Here is a 19,572-nt window from a genome sequence, read left to right on the forward strand (position 1 = left end):
ATGAAAAGACCGCCAGCGGCACTGATGTTATTGTTAGGGGCGTTGGAATGACTTATGTGCCAGCCCCCCTCCATCAAATTTGGGTGCAGAGTGACCTAGTAAGTGGCATTTTTCCTGTAGCTGTGTGTCCTTGTTTCCCGATTGATGGTGTGGACTTCATAATGGGCAATGACATTGCAGGCGGGAAGGTTTATCCTGCCCCAGTGGTCACAAAGACCCCTGACCCAAGCCCCTTGCCAGATGTTTTAAACCGGCAGCACCCGGATGTATTTCCCGTAGGTGTTCTTACCCGGTCACAGGCCCATCGGCAGGGAGAAGTGGTTGACTTGTCAGGGTCAGTGGTCGGCTCTATGCTGGGGATGGATGTGATGCCCTCTGAGGAGGGGGAGGTGGGTCCTGATGCCAAGGAACTCGCTCAAGAAGTGGCTGAGCCTGCTCCTGAACCCGCAGCCCCCCCTCTCCTCACACGGGAGGCCATTATTATCGCTCAGAAAGCAGACCCATCGTTAACCAAATGTTTTGCTGCCGTGATGAGAGTGATCATCTGACAGGAGACAGGAAGCAGACATTTGTTGTATGTGATGGATTGCTAATGCGCAGGTGGACTTCAAAGCCAGGGGAGGACTGGAGTGTAGTCCAACAGATAGTGGTCCTGGCTAGTTTGCGTCAGCACGTGCTACAATTAGCCCATGACCATTCATGGTCAGGACATTTGTGGATAACTAAAACATATGACCGTATTCTGCAGCACTTCTTCTGGCCGGCGATGAAGGCAGATGTTGCGAAGTATTGTAATACTTGTCATACGTGTCAACTGGTGGGCAAACCAAATCAAACTGTGCCCCCCGCCCCACTATGTCCAATACCTGCTGTTGGTGAGCCATTCGAGCATGTTTTGGTCGATTGTGTTGGTCCGTTGCCAAGAACACGAGCAGGCAATCAGTTTTTGTTGACCATAATGTGTTTGTCCACGCGGTTCCCTGAAGCAATTCCTCTGCGGAGGGTCACCACTGCAAACATCACTAAGGCGCTAATCAAGTTTTTCACCACCTTTGTTCTTCCAAAAACAGTGCAAACAGACCAGGGAACTAATTTCTTATCTCGAGCATTTAAACAGACTTTAGCTTCCCTGGGCATCTCTCATTCTGTGTCTAGTGCTTATCACCCAGAGTCGCAGGGTGCACTTGAGCGTTGGCACCAAACACTTAAGGCCATGCTAAAAAAGTACTGCCATGACATGGGCAGAAGCTGGGATGAGGGTGTCCCCTTTGTACTGTTCGCAATACGCAATGTTAAGCAGGAGTCCTTAGGGTTCAGCCCAGCTACACTTGTGTTTGGCCGCGAGGTGCGGGGCCCGCTAAAGATGTTGAAAGAGAGGTTCCTTAGTGGGGGTGTTCCAAAAACTAACGTGGCAGATTTTGTGAAGACATGTAAGGATTGTTGGCAACGTGCTACCTCATTAGCGAAAGAGGCCCTGTGTACTGCCCAGGCATGCATGAAGACGTGGCATGACAGAAAGGCTGTGAAAAGGCATTTTCAGGCTGGGGACAAGGTTTTAGTGTTGCTACCGGTGCCTGGTTCTGCTCTTACGGCCCGTTTTGCGGGACCGTACGTCATAGTGAGGAAAGTGTCTGAGACGGATTATGTTCTCAGTACCCCAGAGCGCAGGAGGAAAACACGCCTGTGCCACATCAACATGTTAAAACCCTACCATGATAGGGAAACCCATGAGACTGTTGCCAGTGTGGCAACCTCCAGCTCTGTCTCTGCCACCGTGCTGAGTGTAGAGGCCAGTGCTGACGACGGTCTGCATATACTTTCTGAGGGACAACAGTGTAGACGGTTGGCGAATTCAGCTTACTTAGCCGAAGTAACGGCCCACTTGTCTCATCTGTCCCCTTCACAATGCGAAGATGTGCTTAATCTACTGCACTCCTACCCCTTTCTCTTTGGTGATGTGCCCTCGCGTACTAATGTTTGTGAACATGATATCGATGTTGGGGACGCAACCCCAATCAAACGGCACGCGTACCGCTGCCCTATGGGAAAGCGCGAGGTGATGAGGAAGGAGGTCAGTTATCTAGCAGAGAATGGTTTGGTGAGACAGAGTCACAGCCCTTGGAGCTCTCCATGTTTACTTACGCCCCAATCTGGTGGCTGATGCACTCTCACGCAGTGCATAGTGATGAGTTTCTTCTGTGTTTTGTGTAGTGTGGATATAGGGTGGGGGGAATGTTACATCCTGGGAGGCTGTGGGAGTGTGTGGGCGTGGTGTTGTCTTCTCCCTCTCCTCCTCCTCCTTCGTTCTGGCCACTCCCCTTGTCTCTCTCTGCCCCTGCCTTCTCCTTTAGGTCACACCTGCTGCTCATCTGCTCTCGTTACAACCAATTACCCTCAGGGGTGATATAAGCTGGAGTAGAGCAGTGTGGAGGAGGAGGGAGAGGTTTCTGGTGGATTTCCTCTGGGCTGGTCAGAGTGTGCTACTAGCCTAGGTGTGGAACAGCCTGCTGCGTGTGACCAGCCTTCTGGTGTGTGGCTCTTTGAGTAGTGTTTAACTGAGCAGTGATTGCCCATGAGTGACGGCGGCCTTCATTAGTTTGTGTGGCCTGCCTGGATATTGTTTGCTAGCAGCGTTGCTGTCTCTTTCTGTTGAAGCCTTATTGTTGCTTTCTTTGTTGAAGTGGTCATTACCACTTTGGGTTGACCTCCCTGATTTCTCATTAAAGCAGCGGTGCTGTCTCCTTTTGTTGTTGCCATTTGTATGATTATTGAGGTGTTTGCCTACAATAAAGATCTATTTTATGTTAAATACCTCTGCCTGGCGTTCTTTTCATTCCACCTGGATCTAACTGTTACTGTCCCCCACCCTCATCGCCTAGACTTTTAAGTGGGGACGTAACACCACGTCAACGCGATAAAGCGGGCTAACCCGTGTTAGGATTTACTCGGTGTTAAAGCATTATTTGTGGCTTAAACGTGTTAATGCCGACATCGCGACTAACGCGATTAACAATTAAACCAGCGCAGTCTGAGTCAAAATCCCTGATGTTGCTGTTAGCTAATTTTGGGCAATTTGTCCAATGTCTGTCCATTCTGCTGACAGCCCTAAAATAAAAGCAAGGGGTATAAGTGTATTTAGTCGTGTATTTATTTATATGCCTGAAGAAAAAACTTCTTACAGTTTTGATGCCCAAGCTTTCTCAGTACTTGTATCACTCTCTGCAGTCGCCATTACAGAAATGTCACATGTCGTCATTTTGAGTACTAGGCCTTTAACATTTTAAAAGAAGGCATAAATTAGGACTATGAATAAGTCAGCTGTGTTTATGCTGTAAACTACACTACTGCTAGTTCTGCTGCTACTGATGATGATGACAATGATGACGATAATCGTAATACTGTATATGCTTTGGTAATACAGCCAATCAAAACGTACAGGAGAACATGCGAAGGAGACGCATTCCTCCACGGGAGGATGCAGTCTGTCATGTTTCTGCTGGAAGGGACAAACTGGGACTTGATATCCACTACATAAATGCCTTCAAAGGTAAGTTGGTCTTTAGTTTGGATTAGATTTGGAGTTTGTCACTTTGTCTTTTGTCACTCACTTGGTATGCCTATGCAATTCAGGTCGGGGCATTTTCACGACTGTTCCATTCCAAAAAGGAGACTTCCTTTTGGAATACAGAGGTAAACTCATAACAAAAGAAGAATGTGAGCGGAGACACAGAGTTTATCATGACAGCCTGAAGGTGTTCATGTTTGAATTCAAGTTAGATGGAAAACTCTGGTGGTGCGTATTATATCAGTGTAGTTTGATTAAGATTAAATTACACATTGCTTTTGATTTATGAAAAAAAAGCTTCCTAACAAAAACTAGTTAAGCTAATACTTTTTTGCCTAACCCCACAGTGTGGATGTATCTCAAGAAGATGGGTCATTAGGCAGACTTGTCAACGACAACCACATCAGTCCAAGTGCTAAGATGAAAATATTAAATATCAATGGAAAGCCCCATCTATGCTTATTTGCAAGCAGAGACATAAGTCCAGGCGAAGAAATAGACTATAATTATGGTGACTCGGATTGGCTCTGGAGATGCAAGGTATTTCTACAATTGTACTTTTTGGAACTGATAAATTGCATACCGTAAGCCATTTTTACATTTGTACCTACTCAAATTGGCTTAATGTGACTTAGGGCATCTAGTTTTTCACTGAAATTGAGTATCACCTACTGTGCCTGGGGTCCCTATAGCAATGCAGCCGAGCATCCAGCGATATAAATGCCACAGCAAGCATGGACGTCAAGGTGACAAAATCCCTGCTGCTCAGTCTATACTTTAGTGTTCAATTCAGGGATCACGCTGTTAATTTTGGTCGCTATTTCAAACATTTCAGAGTTTCAAAAATGATGGCTTGGATTTTCACGAAGGAGGCGCACTCATAACTTATCGAGTGACACCATTGACCAGCCACCTGGTGGCATTCAGTCTGTCTATGTCAAATTTTCTGATCACTTTGGATCACTTGGAACCTTGGTGCAGTAGTTACTGAAAAACTACATGGTACTATAACCTACTGGAAAAACAGGGGTAGGTACTAATGGAAAACAGGCAATTGTGATGGCTGCCACATCAAAGCCCTCTAAAAGCACTAAAAAAATATCAGCAGGTATGCAGAAATAAAAAAATGGCTTTCGGTTTCTAAATTTTAACAGTGATTGATGTTTAATGTGATTCTACACAGCAAAATCTCCAGTGTTAAATTAACACTGGAGAGTGTCTATAAGGGTCCACACCTCTGAGTGTTAAATACAACACTGTTGAGTGTTAAATTAACACTTTTGACAGTGTTATATGTTTAAAAGTAACCTAGTCCGTTTTGAAGATTAACAATGGCTAACACTGCACAGTGCTGATTTTCTAACACTGGAAAATAACTCAAAATGTTAGAAATATTCCAGTGTTAGAAAATCAGCACTGCTGACTAGGTTACTTTTAAACATTTAACACTGTCAAAAGTGTTAATTTAACACTCAACAGTGTTGTGTGGACCCATATAGACACTCTCTAGTGTTAATTTAACACTGGAGATTTTGCTGTGTAGCCTCTTTAGTTAGATTCATTTTAAATTTTGGCCCTCGAAGATAAATGGGCCCTAGTGACAGTTCGTTGCTGCTACAGGTGATTGTTTTACTCCTTTAGCAATGGCTTAAAAAATAAAGAAATCACACTGACTATTTGTCTCTTAATCATAGGGCCTTAAATTCTCTATACATGACAGTGAATATTTTAAAGACATTAGCTTGAAACTTATCTTTCTCATACAGTTTATTTAATGTTTCAAAAGCCTCTTCAAAAATGCACTGTATTTTCATTTTCTATCTGTTACACACGAAGACTGAGACCAGCCAGATTCAGAAGACTGTGAGCTGCCTAAAGCCGCAACCAAACAGCTTTCCAAACAATGATCTGGACCTGAAACATCCAGAGCCTGAAAGGGTAAATATAATCCAGTGTACCACTTAATGAACTAATAATTTAATCTATCATCATTCTTTATGGATGCTGTGTGTGTGTGTTTGGCAGTCACCTGGGTGTGATGTGATTTACATGGACCGTGGCTTGTAGGTCCTTTTCATTGTTTCAAAGTGCAAGTCTGTATAACATCTGAGTGTGTGTGTGTGTGTGTGTGTTAACCACCCAAATGTGACTTAGGAGGACCACACTGTTATTGGGGGACTCCGTCAAAGTTTGCTTCATGGTGACATCACTCTGGTTTTAGGAGGGGTCTTCTCGTATTTCTTGACAGTTTGACCTACAGCATGTAGAACTGACTGCATGTGCTTTGTTTCTATGTTGAAATTTTTTGAAACTCAGGCTTGAACATTAAGATAGTACTATACAACTTCTTAACTTGTTTTAGGCACTTTTTACTGCTGTAGTGCATGGGTTCTCTCTGGCTGTGTACTCTGGCTTCTTCCCACAGTCCAAAGATGTAGCTTATGGGGTTAGGTTAACTGGTGATTCAAAACTGCCCTTTGGTGTGAATGCAAATGCTTGTCCTTCCATGTTAGACTGGTGATCTGTCCAGGTTGTACTGCCCTATGGTAGCTGGTATAGGCCCCAAACCTGCTACCCCACAATCCTGATAAGGATAAGTGGAAGAGGATGGATGATTGCAAAGGAATCAGTTGTTAATTATTGTAGCCAGTATTTTTTTGAGTGGAAAGCCCCCCCCCCCCACACACACACACACATGCAAATTAAAAACAGAAGCACAGGCCTGCCCAGTACAGTTGCAAGAAGAGCACTTGGTCTAATCTTTGTGCCATCTTTTCTTTGTTGCAGGATCTTGATGAAGAAATGCCTCAGCAAGGCTCAGAAGCCATGCATTCTTCTTCAGTGCAAGATTTTGAAGAGGTAACATTGACCTAGGACAGATTTTAATGAATGTTTCTCATGCACGATGTGTACCTTACGCTATTTGCCGATAGTGAAATGGTTTATTCATCCTCTTGAGTGATGCATTTTTAGTAACTGTCAGATTACTGTTCTTTTGTCTTCATTTTCTATCTGTTACACACGAAGACTGAGACCAGCCAGATTCAGAAGACTGTGAGCTGCCTAAAGCCGCAGCCAAACAGCTTTCCAAACAATGATCTGGACCTGAAACATCCAGAGCCTGAAAGGGTAAATATAATCCAGTGTACCACTTAATGAACTAATAATTTAATCTATCATCATTCTTTATGGATGCTGTGTGTGTGTGTGTTTGGCAGTCACCTGGGTGTGATGTGATTTACATGGACGAAGTTTATTAGTTGATATCTGCAACTGAATTGAAAACACCTCACCTTTCCAACTGTCCAAAACAAATAAATGTTGCAATATTTTGCTAACAGTTTCACAATCATCGTCTGGTGTGCACAACAATATCATCTTTGGACAAGTGCATTCAGTGTGTGGGACCGGTTTCCTCCCTCAAGTGGCTTGGCTATAAGTGCAAAGGTGAGACATTTAGTGAATAGGTACAGTGTATAGTAAAAAGCATTAATAGAGTTCAACAAGTTAAGACTAGCTGAAATGAACACTGCTCCCTTTTTAATTAATGGGTGGTCACGTCTAATTAAAGAAATGTAGTATTACCTCATTGGTGCAGGACCTTGTAAAAATGGTATACTTGGGATTGTCCTCAATTCCCCATTCCATAACATAAACTGCTCAAAATAATAAAGGGAACACTTAAACAATGCGATGTTACTCCAAGTCAGTCACACTCCTTTGAAATCAAACTGTTCACTTAGGAAGTAACACTGACAACCAGTTTCACATGCTGTTTTGCAAATAGAGTAGACAACAAGTGGAAATTATAGTCAATTCACCATAATAAAGGACTGGTTCTGCAGGTGGTGATCACAGACCACTTCTCAGCACCTATGCTTTCTGGCTGATGTTATGGTCACTTTTGAATGGTGGCGGTGATTTCATTTTAGTGGTAGCATGAGACGGTCTACAACCCACACAAGTGGCTCAGGTAGTGCAGCTCATCTAGCGTAGCACATCAATGTGAGCTGTGGCAAGAAGGTTTGCTGTGTCTGTTAGTGTAGTGTCCAGAGCATGGAGGTGCTACCTGGATGTGGAGTAGGCCATAAGAGGACAACAATCCAGCAGCAGGACCGCTACCTCCACCTTTGTGCAAGGAGGAACAAGAGGAGCCCTGCAAAATGACCTCAAACAGGCCACAAATGGTCAGAAACTGACTTCATGAGGGTGGCTTGAGGGTCCAGCGTCCACAGGTGGGGATTGAGCTTGCAGCCCAACACCATGCAGGATGCTTGGCATTTGCCAGAAAACACAAAGTTTGGCAACTTCGGCACGGGCACCCTATGCTCCTCACAGCTGAAAGGAGGTTCAAACTGAGCACGTGACAGTCTGGAGATGTCGTCGTGGGGAACGTTCTGCTGCCTGCAACATCCTCCAGCATGATCATATTGGCAGTGGGTCAGTAATGGTGAGGGGTGGCATTTCTGTACCTGCCAGAGAGCCTGACTGTCATTGGGTAACAAGATGAGGTCCTCGGACCCTTTGTGAGACCACATGCTGGTGCGTTTGGCCCTGGGGTCCACCTAATGCGAGACGACACTGGACCTCATGTGGCTGGAGTATGTCAGCAGTTCCTCCATGACAAAGGCATTGATGCTATGGACTGGCCCGCCTGTTCCCCAGACCTGAATCCAATTGAGCACATCTGGGACATCATGTCTCACTCCATCCACCACAAACTGTCCAGGGGTTGGCAGATGCTTTAGTCCAGGTCTTGGAGGAGATCCTTCAGGAGACCATCCGCCACCTCATCCCGAGCATGCCCAGGCATTGTAGGGAAGTCATACAGGCATCTGGAGGCCACACACATTCAACTACACACTTTCATGCCATTCAACTACCTAAAGAACAAAGTATTTAATAAGAATAATTCCTTCATTCACATCTGGGATGTCCTTTTTTTTTGGGGGGGGGGGGGGATTAGCAGTGTATGTGTAGTCATTAAAATATCCTTAAGTGTGAACAGTTTGGGGTTTTTTTTTTCAGCATCTGACATTACTGCAATGCTTTGACAAAAAACTACTTCACTTAAATAGAACTGCAAAGCTAAATTAAGTCTATCAAAATGTGTTTCAGTTTGTTTAGGGGTCTGGCACAAATCTTGCCTTGCAAAATTGGCAAATCAGAATTGCCACCAGTCAACACAGGTGTGTATCCCATTCATATTTGGCTTGACTTTGTTTTTCAGTTTATTTTTTTACCTGTCTAAAGTATTGATCAATTAAAATAACTTTTGTTCTTACATTCCAGAAAGAAGAAATTTCTGAATATTCAGGGGAGGATGGATTGCCACATTCAGTTCTGGATCAAATATCAAGCGATGATGATGGCAACCACAGCATATCAAAAGAAGAATATGTGCCAGATTCAGAGTCATATGATGAAGATTCAGATGACGACATCTCATTATTGCCAAGCACATCAAAAGGTCTGCTATGCCAAAATGACATCTCCAGAGCGCATGAACAATCAGATTCAACGAATTTAATCCACAACTTGACAAAGGACAAGCCACAAGATAAAAGTGAGCTTTGCAAAACTGAATCAGAAAAAATGACTTTAAGTAAAAGAAATTACTGCTATTTTTGTGGCAAACCACAAGCTAAAATTTCCCGCCACCTGAAAACACACAAAACGGCTCCTGATGTTGTGCATGCATTTTCCCTGCCTAGAGACTCAAACGAGCGTAAAAGTCTGTTAGAGAAATTGAGAAATAAGGGAAATTTTAAGCATAATGCTGCAGTTTTGCATGGTGGAGTGGGACCACTGAAAGTGAAGAGAAGACCCAAGATTAAAGCAGTAGAGGGAAAGTTCGCTCATTGCTTTTATTGTCAAGGGATGTATGTTCGCAAGGATCTTTGGAGACATGTCCGCAGATGTCCGAACAAACGAAAAGATGACACGGATAAAGAACCTGGAAGAACCAAAGTACTCGGCCTGGCTTTAACTCTGGAGTCTCAGTGTTATCCGCAGGTGTCAAGTGGAGTCTGGAAGGTTCTTGCTGTTATGAAACAAGATGAGATTGCCTCAGCTGTGCGAAATGACTTTACTGTTATTCAGTTTGCCCAGTCCCTCTACAATAAACATGGACAAGACCCTACAAAGTATGATTATATACGACAGAAGCTTCGTGAAGCGGGACGTTTGTTGTTGTGTCTGCGCACAGAATTCTCAGTGCATAACATGGAAGAAGCTATTAAGCCTGCTAATTTCCAGAGAGTTGTGCAAGCAGTAAAGAAAGTTTCAGGTTTTGATGAAGAGACACTGTGATACAAAACTCCAAGCCTTGCGCTGAAACTGGGACATACACTGCATAAAATGTCTGACATTATCCATAATCGTGCCCTCATGACAGAGGATGAAGCCCTAATCAAGTCCACTGATGCGTTCAAGAAGTTGTATGTCTCCAAATGGTCCGAGATGGTGTCTCACCGTGCCTTGAACACATTGAGTGAGGCAAAGTTTAACAAGCCATCAACATTGCCCTTTACAGAAGATGTTCGGATTCTCCATCACTACCTTCAAAAATCTGCAGAAAGTGCCTTTTGCAGCTTGGAGAACGAAGCCACAGCTTAGAATTATGCCCAACTTGCACAAGTTACACTCTCACAAATCATTGTGTTCAACCGAAGACGTTCTGGAGAGGTTTCAAAGATGCGCCTCAAAAGTTTTCTTGAAAGAGACAAAACAGCACTCCACACAGATGTTGCCATGGGGCTCTCAGAAATGGAACAGAGACTCTGTAACTATTTCTGTAGAATAGAAATAATGGGAAAAAGGGACAGAAATGTTCCAGTTCTGCTAACACCAAGCATGCTGGATGCTCTGTCACTACTGGTTAGTAGGAGGCCTGACTGTGGTATTTGTGCCACTAATATCTACCTCTTTGCAAGACCCCGTTCAATGAGTCATTACAGAGGAATGGACTCCTTGCGTGTTCATGCACACCAGTGTGGAGCAAAGCAGCCTGAGTATCTAAGATCGACACAGCTCAGAAAACATGTTGACACACTCTCACAAGTCCTTAATTTGAAAAACAACGAACTTGATCAGGTTGCAGATTTCCTGGGTCATAATATACGCGTTCACTGCGAATTCTACAGATTACCAGTTCCCACAACACAGCTGGCCAAGATTTCCAAACTGCTTTTAACACTGGAAAAAGGACATCTTTCCCAGATCCAGGGGAAATCACTGGATGAGCTCAAAATAGAAGGTTTGTATTGAAAGGAGCAAATATTAGGGCAGTAGTTGAATATTATGCTTTATCAACAGAATTAAAACCTAAAAGCACAGACCATTCTGTTAAATGTCCATGATTTAAGGTTCTTGAAGTCTATTGTTTCATCACTTTGCAACATATGGCAAACTGCAGAGTGGTGGCAAAAAGTCACTTGGATGAGTGACAAAATGTTTCTCCCACTGAAAATGCTACGTCCAGATTAACAGAATCAACGTTTTGGGATTTACTTACCTGGATGATTGAGCATGCATCAAGAGACTTTTATTCAACTTTTTATTCAGTCTTTTATTCACAGCGGAACACTAAATGTCTCATTTTAGAAATTTGATAAATTTTCAAAGAGAATTTTTGCTCGTTTTGATATTGATGGTAGCAACACATTTCAGAAGTTAGTACAGGGTAGCATCCATTCTTTTAGCAAGCAAATGTTTTTTGTTTTTTTTGTTTGGTTTTTTGTTTGTTTTAACTACTACTACTTTATATATCTTCCAGAGAAAAATGCTGCTCAATCCCACAATTCCCGAAGAGCTCCCAAAAACATGTGGTCCAAGGCTGAGGTTGCTGCAGTGATGAGGCATTTTAAAGACCACATAAACGAAGGGAAACTAGCCACCAAAAATGAATGCAGTCATTGCAAATTGGTAGAAGATCCGGTGTTGGCAGGAAGAACAGTTCAAAACATAAGAGATTTCTTAAGAAACAGAGGATTAACTGCAAAAAGGCAGGAAAAAAATGAACTAAAATAACTGTTTAGCCAGATGTGGTTTTACATCTTGGTCAGATTGCCAATTGTTGTTAACACTGATGTTCTGTTTAAAGAAAAAAAAAGTTCTTGTTAATTACAGAAGTAGTTTGTATTTCATAATTTTTACATTTAATTTATTTAGGTTTTTTTTTTTGACAGGTTATATTTAAAATAAAAAATTATAAATGCATATTTTCTCCCCTTAATATTTACCTTTAAACTATTAAAATTCATTTTAAATGTTTTTAATTTTTCTGTTTTCTATATTTTTATATTTCTGTGGGAAGCGTGGGCATTTTTGTCCATAGATTTCTTTTTTTTATTTATGGTTAAAATTAATGTTCAGATCCAAGAACACTAATAAAATGATGTTCCAGTAATCCTGTGTCCTGTCAGATGTGTATTCATGGTAATGATGAGCTATTTAAATATTACATCATTGTCCCTTTAAAGACCCAATATTGGTTTTTTTGGACCTCATAAAACACATTGTTGTCAAGTGGACAATGTCTCCAGAAAACACAATAGAGTCTGGTTGATGTATATCAGTGTATCTAGACTTCTATAGGGAGTGTATGAGGTCTGAAGTGACCCAAATTTTTTTCAGATTTTTTCGAACACTTTAACCTCGCTCCCTTGGCTCTAAGTCCTTTGAAAAGGGTAGTCCACTTAAACCACCACCGGGCGGATTGACGTAGGATAGTCCCTCCATACCACATAGACCCGTGTGTGTGTGTGTGTGTGTGTATGTGTGTGTGTGTGTGATTTGTGTGAGGTCAAGATGTGACCCTGTGAAGACTCCCCAAAGGCTGGTGCCAGGAGTCTAGGGCTCCATCTGAACAAAAGGCTCTTATACTTAAAGAAATATACGTGTGTTTGCTAAACCATATATCAGCAAGAGAAGATACGACCTCTCCTAGGAGGTGTGTGATCTTATGCTACAGAGACTTGTTACAGGATGAGACATTCTTTCAATCTACAAATGATTATATACTTCTAAGCATATATGAGTAAATATTTCTAAGCATAAATGGCAATGAACAATACAAAACCTAACACTCACCTCCTGTGTTGAGCTCATTGTTTCCTCTGTAGTGACTCAGCTGAGTCCAGATGGCTGAAAATGTTCCTCTGCTCTTCTCCTCCTGTTGATCAGCTGGGACACAAAACAGATCTTTGTTACCTCCACACTGCACCGAAGAGTCAAAGTGTCTCATATGGTCATCTGACAACACAAAGTACAAATTTCACTCTGATTGGTTGTAGAAATCTTGTGAGACGTGTTGTGCTGCAAAGTGAGGAAACTCTCTCACTCACTTATACTTCAGGAGGAACTTTGTGACATTGGCTCTAATATTCTAAGCAGCCCTTTACTATGACAGGGCCAGAAAGTCCTATTTGAAGGTTTGGGAGAAGGACCATGTTAAAGGTGGATTGGGGTTTATACACTTTGTTGTGATACAGGTAAGGCTGTAAGAGCCTGAGAAGGTGTCCTGAGTGAACCTCTAAAACCAGGTTTCAGCTAACGACTCTGCTTCAGTCTGGAAAACAGCAACTACAAGTTTAAAGACTCCATCAACAATTCACACCCAGCAACAGCCTGAACAGCTCCTCCTGTGGTTTCCACAAACAGGGACAGACCTGTTACTCCCCCACCCCACACTTTCAACTCCTTCAGCCCCCCACCATTCATAATAACAGGGGCCCATACCTGATCACCACTTCACAAGTCTCTCCAGCCCCCATGATGCCTCTCTCCAAACTCCACCATCCCCCAAAGTTTGATTCTGTTCATCTGGACGTTTTCAGTGGGAGAAATGTTCATCACTCATCCAGGTGACTTCTTCAGTCTCAGCTGACTCCAACCTTATAAACACTACATTTATATAATGACTGAAACTAGCACCACTGAAGGAACAATGGGCTGGGAGGTCAGTTCCTTCATCATTAATATGCAAATTCTCATGACCATTGATCAACAACCAGCTATTTGACAAATGCTGTGATTGCAGCCATTCCCCAAACTGTTCGTGAAAGGTACTGATGGTCATTGATCAATGAGCTTTTATCAGTGAAAAGACTTTTCTGCTCCAACTTCTCCCAGCATGCTGAGCTAATGATTAGTTGGTGTTTTTCTCCAAACACTCTCTCACTCTTCTCTCAACGTGTTCACAATAAACTGTGAACAGACACCGAGGAGAGCAGCAGAAGACCTCATTCATACGGTGTACATTTTAGGACATCGTCAGGTCTCAAGAAAAAATTTGTCAGGTATCAGACAAAAAAACTGTCAGGTCTCAGTTCTCAAGAAAAAAGTTGTGTTACACTCAAAACATGAAGAAGGAACTGATGAAAGTGCAAGAAGAACTTGCAGAAGAGAAAATTGAGGTGAAGGCATTCAAGAAAGACATGACTGGCTCTGTGGTGACCAAGAAAGACTGCAAAGACGCACTTAAAGAAATACGAAAGCACAAAAAGGAAGCTAAAGAGCTCCTCAAACACAAAGTGAAACTGGCCAAACAGCAGCTGAAAGAAAAATTTAAAGATGCCGAGGAGCAGCTCAACAAAACCTTAAAAGAACTGAAGGCAAAAGAAAAGCAAGCCGAGGACAGGAGGGGATTCTGGAGCAGACTGCTGAGAAAGAACTGACCCAGCAGCATCTCGATAGTTTCTTCCTCCTCTCTCCACCTTTCTTTCTCCCCATCCTTCTTCTTGGGATGGTTGTTTGTTTTTTAAAAACTCTAAATACATGTACTGAAATACACAAATAAAATTGCCATTACTTGACCTCATGTTGCCTGCTTCTTTTCTTGTGTGTCTGTGGATGTAAAACAGTAACACACTTTCTGCTCTGTGTCTTTAATTTTAAATAAATGCAATATGTTTTCATTTTAAAATGCAGTGCAAAAAACTTCTGCTCTAAATCTTTTTTTTAGCAAAAAGCTTTTTTTTGCCTGTTGTGGAAGTTTTCCATTAAATAAAGCCTGCAGACGAGCGGTGAGCGGTAGCTAACATTCTTTAATCAAACACACAAAGAACAGACAACCAAGCTTGATGAAAATTCAAATTCAAATTTTATTTGTCACGTACACAGTCATACACAGTACGATATGCAGTGAAATGCTTAGACAACTGCTCGTGACCTAAAGAAAACAAAAAAGGAAAAGGCTATGAATAAGATAGGAAATAAATATGAAAAATTAAAAAGGGTAAATTTAACCAGGAAGGAATAAAATATAAATTAAGGTTAAAAATGAAATAACTGTACAACACAAATTAGAATGAAGGGTAAATTTAACTCGGAGAATAAGATAAAATATATAAATTAAAGTTGAAAATAAAATAACTGTACAACAAAATACACAATATAGAACTATATAAGAATGTATGAAGAAATATAAATAAATATATACACAATAACAGCAGCGTGATTTAAGTGATGAAGTGAAAACAAAGTCAAGAATGTCCAGTGTGTGTGTAAGAACTATATGTGTGGGTCAGTACTGTGTGGTGGTGTGATTGAGAGACCGTATCGCCTGCGGGAAGAAGCTCCTCCTCAGTCTCTCTGTGTTGGTCTTCAGGGAGCGGAATCGCTTTCCTGACCTCAACAGAGAGAACAGTCTGTTGTTGGGATGGCTGAGGTCCTTCACCATCTTCCTGGCCTTGGTCCAGCACCGCCTGCTGTAGATTGAGTGCAGGTCAGGGAGCTCGGAGCGGATGGTGCGCTCAGCTGATCGCACAACCCTCTGTAGAGCTCGTCTGTCCTGCATGGTGCTGTTCCCGAACCAGGTTAAGATGTTTCCCGTCAGGATGCTCTCTATGGTGCACGAGTAAAAGTTCCTGAGCACCTTGGAGGGCAGTTGGAAGTCTCTCAAGCGTCTGAGGTGGTAGAGACGCTGACGGGCCTTTTTCACCACGGTGTTGATGTGACAGGACCATGACAGGTCCTGCGTGATGTGAACTCCGAGGTATTTGAAGCTGTCCACTCTCTCCACTGGGCACTCGTTGATGACGGGGGTCTGGTAGTTCCTCTCCTGCTTAGTGCTGAAGTCCACTATCAGCTCCTTTGTCTTACTGACGTTTAGAAGGAGGTTGTTCCTCTGGCACCAGTTTTCCAGATTCCTAATCTCCTTCAGGTAGGCCCTCTCGTCGTTATCAGAGATCAGGCCCACCACGACGGTGTCATCAGCAAACTTGATGATGGTGGTGGAGCTGGTAGTGGCCACGCAGTCATATGTGTACAGAGAGTACAGCAGGGGGCTCAGAACACACCCCTGGGGGGCTCCAGTGCTGAGAGTGGTGGAGGCTGAGACATGTCTGCCCATCCTTACTGCCTGTGGTCTGCCAGTTAGGAAGTTGGAGATCCACTGACACATAGATGAGCTGAGTCCCAGATGCTCCAGCTTGGTGGTGAGTGTGGAGGGAATTATGGTGTTAAATGCAGAGCTGTAGTCTATGAAGAGCATTTTAACATAATTCCCCCTTCTAGTGTCCAAGTGAGTGAGTGATGTGTGGAGGAGATGAGAGATGGCATCGTCTGTGGAACGATTTGGACGGTAAGCGAACTGTAGTGGGTCCAGTGTGTCTGGTAGTGAAGAAATGATGAAGTCTCTGACCAGGCGTTCAAAGCACTTCATCACTACTGAGGTGAGGGCTACAGGGCGATAGTCATTGAGAGAAGCAGGGTGGGGTTTCTTCGGGACAGGGACAATGATGGACTCTTTGAAGCATGTGGGGATCACCGACTGAGATAAAGAGATGTTGAATATCTCAGTGAACACAGGAGCTAGCTGGTATGCGCAGTCTCTTAGGATACGACCTGGGATGCCGTCTGGCCCTGCTGCTTTCCTGGTGTTCACTCTCTTGAAGGCTCTCCTTACTTCATGCTCGGAGATGACGAGCACGTTTCCGGTGCTGGCAGTATCTTCCTGTCTGCAGCCGTTAGCGCCGCTAGCATTAGCATCGTTGGAGTCCTTAGCTGCAGCCTCGAAGCGAGCATAGAAAGTGTTCAGCTCGTCTGCCAGAGTCACGGCCACGTTCGTCATACCGGTTGTTGGTGCTTTATAGTCCGTTATTGTCCTTAGTCCCCGCCACAGGCTCCTAGAGTCACTCTGTTGGAGTTGTGACTCTAGTTTCCTGCTTCGCCTCTTTCACCGCCCTCAGCACGTTATATGACGCGGCTTTGTACGGGTCCATGTCCCCCGTCGTGAGTCCCGTGTTGTAGGCAGCGGTGCGGGATCTCAGAGCGTCGCGGATGGTTTTATCCACCCACGGCTTCTGGTTGGGAAACGTTGTGATAGTCTTTGTCTCCACGGTATCATCCACTAGTTTCCCGATGAATCCCACAACCGCTTCCGTAAACACGTTGACATCATCATCGGAGCTGTTTCTGAACATGCCCCAGTCTGCGTCATCGAGTGCGTCCTGTAACGCGGCCACCAATTGATCCGTCCAGCGCGCGACCTTCCTCTGAACCGGAACTTCCTGTTTCAGCCTTTGTTTGTATTTTGGGATGAGGAAGATGGCGGCGTGATCAGATTTGCCAAAAGGAGGGCGGGATTGTGCCTTGTAGCCGTCCTTGACCGCAGTGTAGCAGTGGTCCAGTGTCCTTTCACCTCTGGTGGGGCAGGTGATGTGTTGATAAAAGTTCGGCGCTGCGCGTTTGAGGTTGGCGCTATTATAGTCCCCCGTCACAATAAGCGCAGCGTCCCGGTGTTGTGTCTGGTGCTGTGTGAGTGCCTCATGCAGCTCGCATAAGGTGGTGACCGTGTCCGCTTGTGGTGGAATATAAATGGCACTTACAATGACCGATGTAAATTCCCGAAGTAGATAAAAAGGACGACACATGATGGACAGTAGTTCCAGATTTGGTGTGCAGGAGCGTGTGAGAGGAACAACGTTCACACTGTTGCACCAGTTGTTGTTCACCATTAAACACACGCCGCCTCCCCTTGACTTCCCCGAGTCCCGTGTCCTGTCCATACGGTGAACCGAGAAGAACTCGGCCGGCTGGATGGCGTGGTCCGGCACCGCTGGGTTCAGCCATGTTTCTGTGAAGCAGAGGAGATTGCAGTCCCGAATGTCTCTCTGGAACTTTATCCTGGCCCTGAGGTCGTCAAGCTTGTTCTCCAGTGACTGGACGTTGGCGAGCAGGATGCTAGGCAGAGGTGTGCGGTGTGCACGAGCTCTCAGCCTGTTCCTGACGCCGGCTCGCTTCCCTCTAGGCCGCCGCCGCTTTCCTTTGTTCTCCCTCAAGATCTCACTCGGCCAGCTCGGATCCGGAGTTAAAAACTTCGAATTGTGAGTACATTGTATACCAATAGAAACAAGAGTGTCACTGTCATACCTAATGTACCCAGTGGTGATGATTTTGCCGATTTAGAAATGCTGAAAACTAACTTAAAAAACAAAGACAAAGAAAAAGTGGTCGGAACAGTCATGACGGCAGCCGACCTCACCGGTGCCATCTTTTCAGATCTTTTCAGAAGTCCCTGCATGACCGCGGGACAGACAGTCAGCAGAGTCTCCCTGAGCCTAGCATGGCTCTCAGTTAAATACCTTCTCCAGGAACAAAAGGCAGTACACAGCTGTTTCACAATTTAAGGTTAACACTAACTCCGCCATGGACGGTCCCAAGCCCGGCTGTGAAAGGAGGGTGGTCGCCCTGCCAAGGCGACCAGAACCGATTAATTGGGGAAACTTGGCTTGAAACCAATGGAATCTCAACGATCAGCTTTATCAACCAATGCTACCGCATCCGGGGCAGCCGATGCGCCAGCGCTGGGGACCCAGGGCACTGGTGGGACTACTGGCCATCAATTCCATCGTCTCACGCCCAAGACGCCGATCAACATTGCAGCATGAAATGTCAGAACTGGTCACCATGTTGGGCAGAAGGAGATCATCGCCCGTGAACTTTCAAAACTCAACGTCTCGATAACGGCCCTATCGGAACTTCGGCTGACTGGAACTGGTACTGTCTCCGTCGAAGTGCCGGCCATGGACAAAAAGATGATGTTGTATTACTCGGGCGGCGACAAAAGAGAAGCCGGAGTCAGCTTCATGGTACACCATCGGTTCTCTGTGAGCGTCGTGGCCTTCCAACCTATATCTGACCGTATCGCTGTCCTAACTGTCAACGGTACAATCAAGCTACATATCATCGCGGTCTATGCAGCGACCGAAATGAACTCCGACGCAACTAAAGATGATTTCTATGATTGCCTGCAAGACGTCATGGACTCCCTACCTCAAACCGGCATGATCATGATCGCCGGCGACATAAACGCCCACATCGGAGAAGGCCGCACTGGCTGGGAATCGACGATGGGAAAGTTCAGCCATGCAAAAATGAACGACAATGGGCTACGATTGCTGTCATTCGCCGCCACCAACAAACTGGTCCTCGGGAACACGCTATTCCAACACTCGCTCAAGCACCGTCTGACATGGCGCAACCCAAGAGGAAACGACTTAGCGCTACTCGACTATGTGCTCAACACCCAGTTCCGATCATCCTTGCAAGATGTCCGGGCGATGCGCGGACCCGACTGCGGCTCTGATCACTATCTTGTCCAAGCCAGAGTGCGCCTGAAGCTCCAACGAGCGAAGAGGCCGACACCCAAGCCGCCCAGGCTGGGCTGGCATCACCTCAACAACAATGACCGCCGTCAAGAATTCCAGATCGCATTATCGAACCACTTCGCCCTACTCCCCCTGAGCGACGATGCCAACAAAGAAGAGCAAACAATATCGAAAGCCATCTTGGACTGCGCCAAGCCGCTGTGCCCACCCGCCCAGCGTCGCACACAACCGTGGATCTCGGACGAGTGCCTTGACTTGGTCTTTGAACGCAAGAAGGCCAAGCTAACCAACTTTGAAAAGTATCATCGGCTAAACCGTGAGGTGAAGTCAAACTCGCAATACATTCGCTAAAGAACAACAAGGCCGCTGGCCCTGATCATGTGGCAGCAGAAG

The 19,572-nt window shown here is 44.6% G+C and overlaps 1 long non-coding RNA gene across 1 annotated transcript; it reads left to right on the plus strand.

Annotated features, from left to right (window-relative positions):
* Positions 1–5,405: 5,405 nt before the first annotated feature.
* LOC146701119 (uncharacterized) lies at positions 5,406–6,689 on the plus strand. The gene is made up of 3 exons (XR_014922346.1): positions 5,406–5,503; positions 6,353–6,424; positions 6,593–6,689. It is a non-coding gene; the product is annotated as an uncharacterized LOC146701119 (long non-coding RNA).
* Positions 6,690–19,572: the final 12,883 nt, after the last annotated feature.

The sequence above is a fragment of the Copadichromis virginalis genome, linkage group LG9 (assembly GCF_057382275.1).
Source record: "Copadichromis virginalis isolate Kocher_CV1m ecotype Utaka linkage group LG9, C_Virginalis_male_GT1.1, whole genome shotgun sequence".
Lineage (NCBI taxonomy): Eukaryota > Metazoa > Chordata > Actinopteri > Cichliformes > Cichlidae > Copadichromis > Copadichromis virginalis.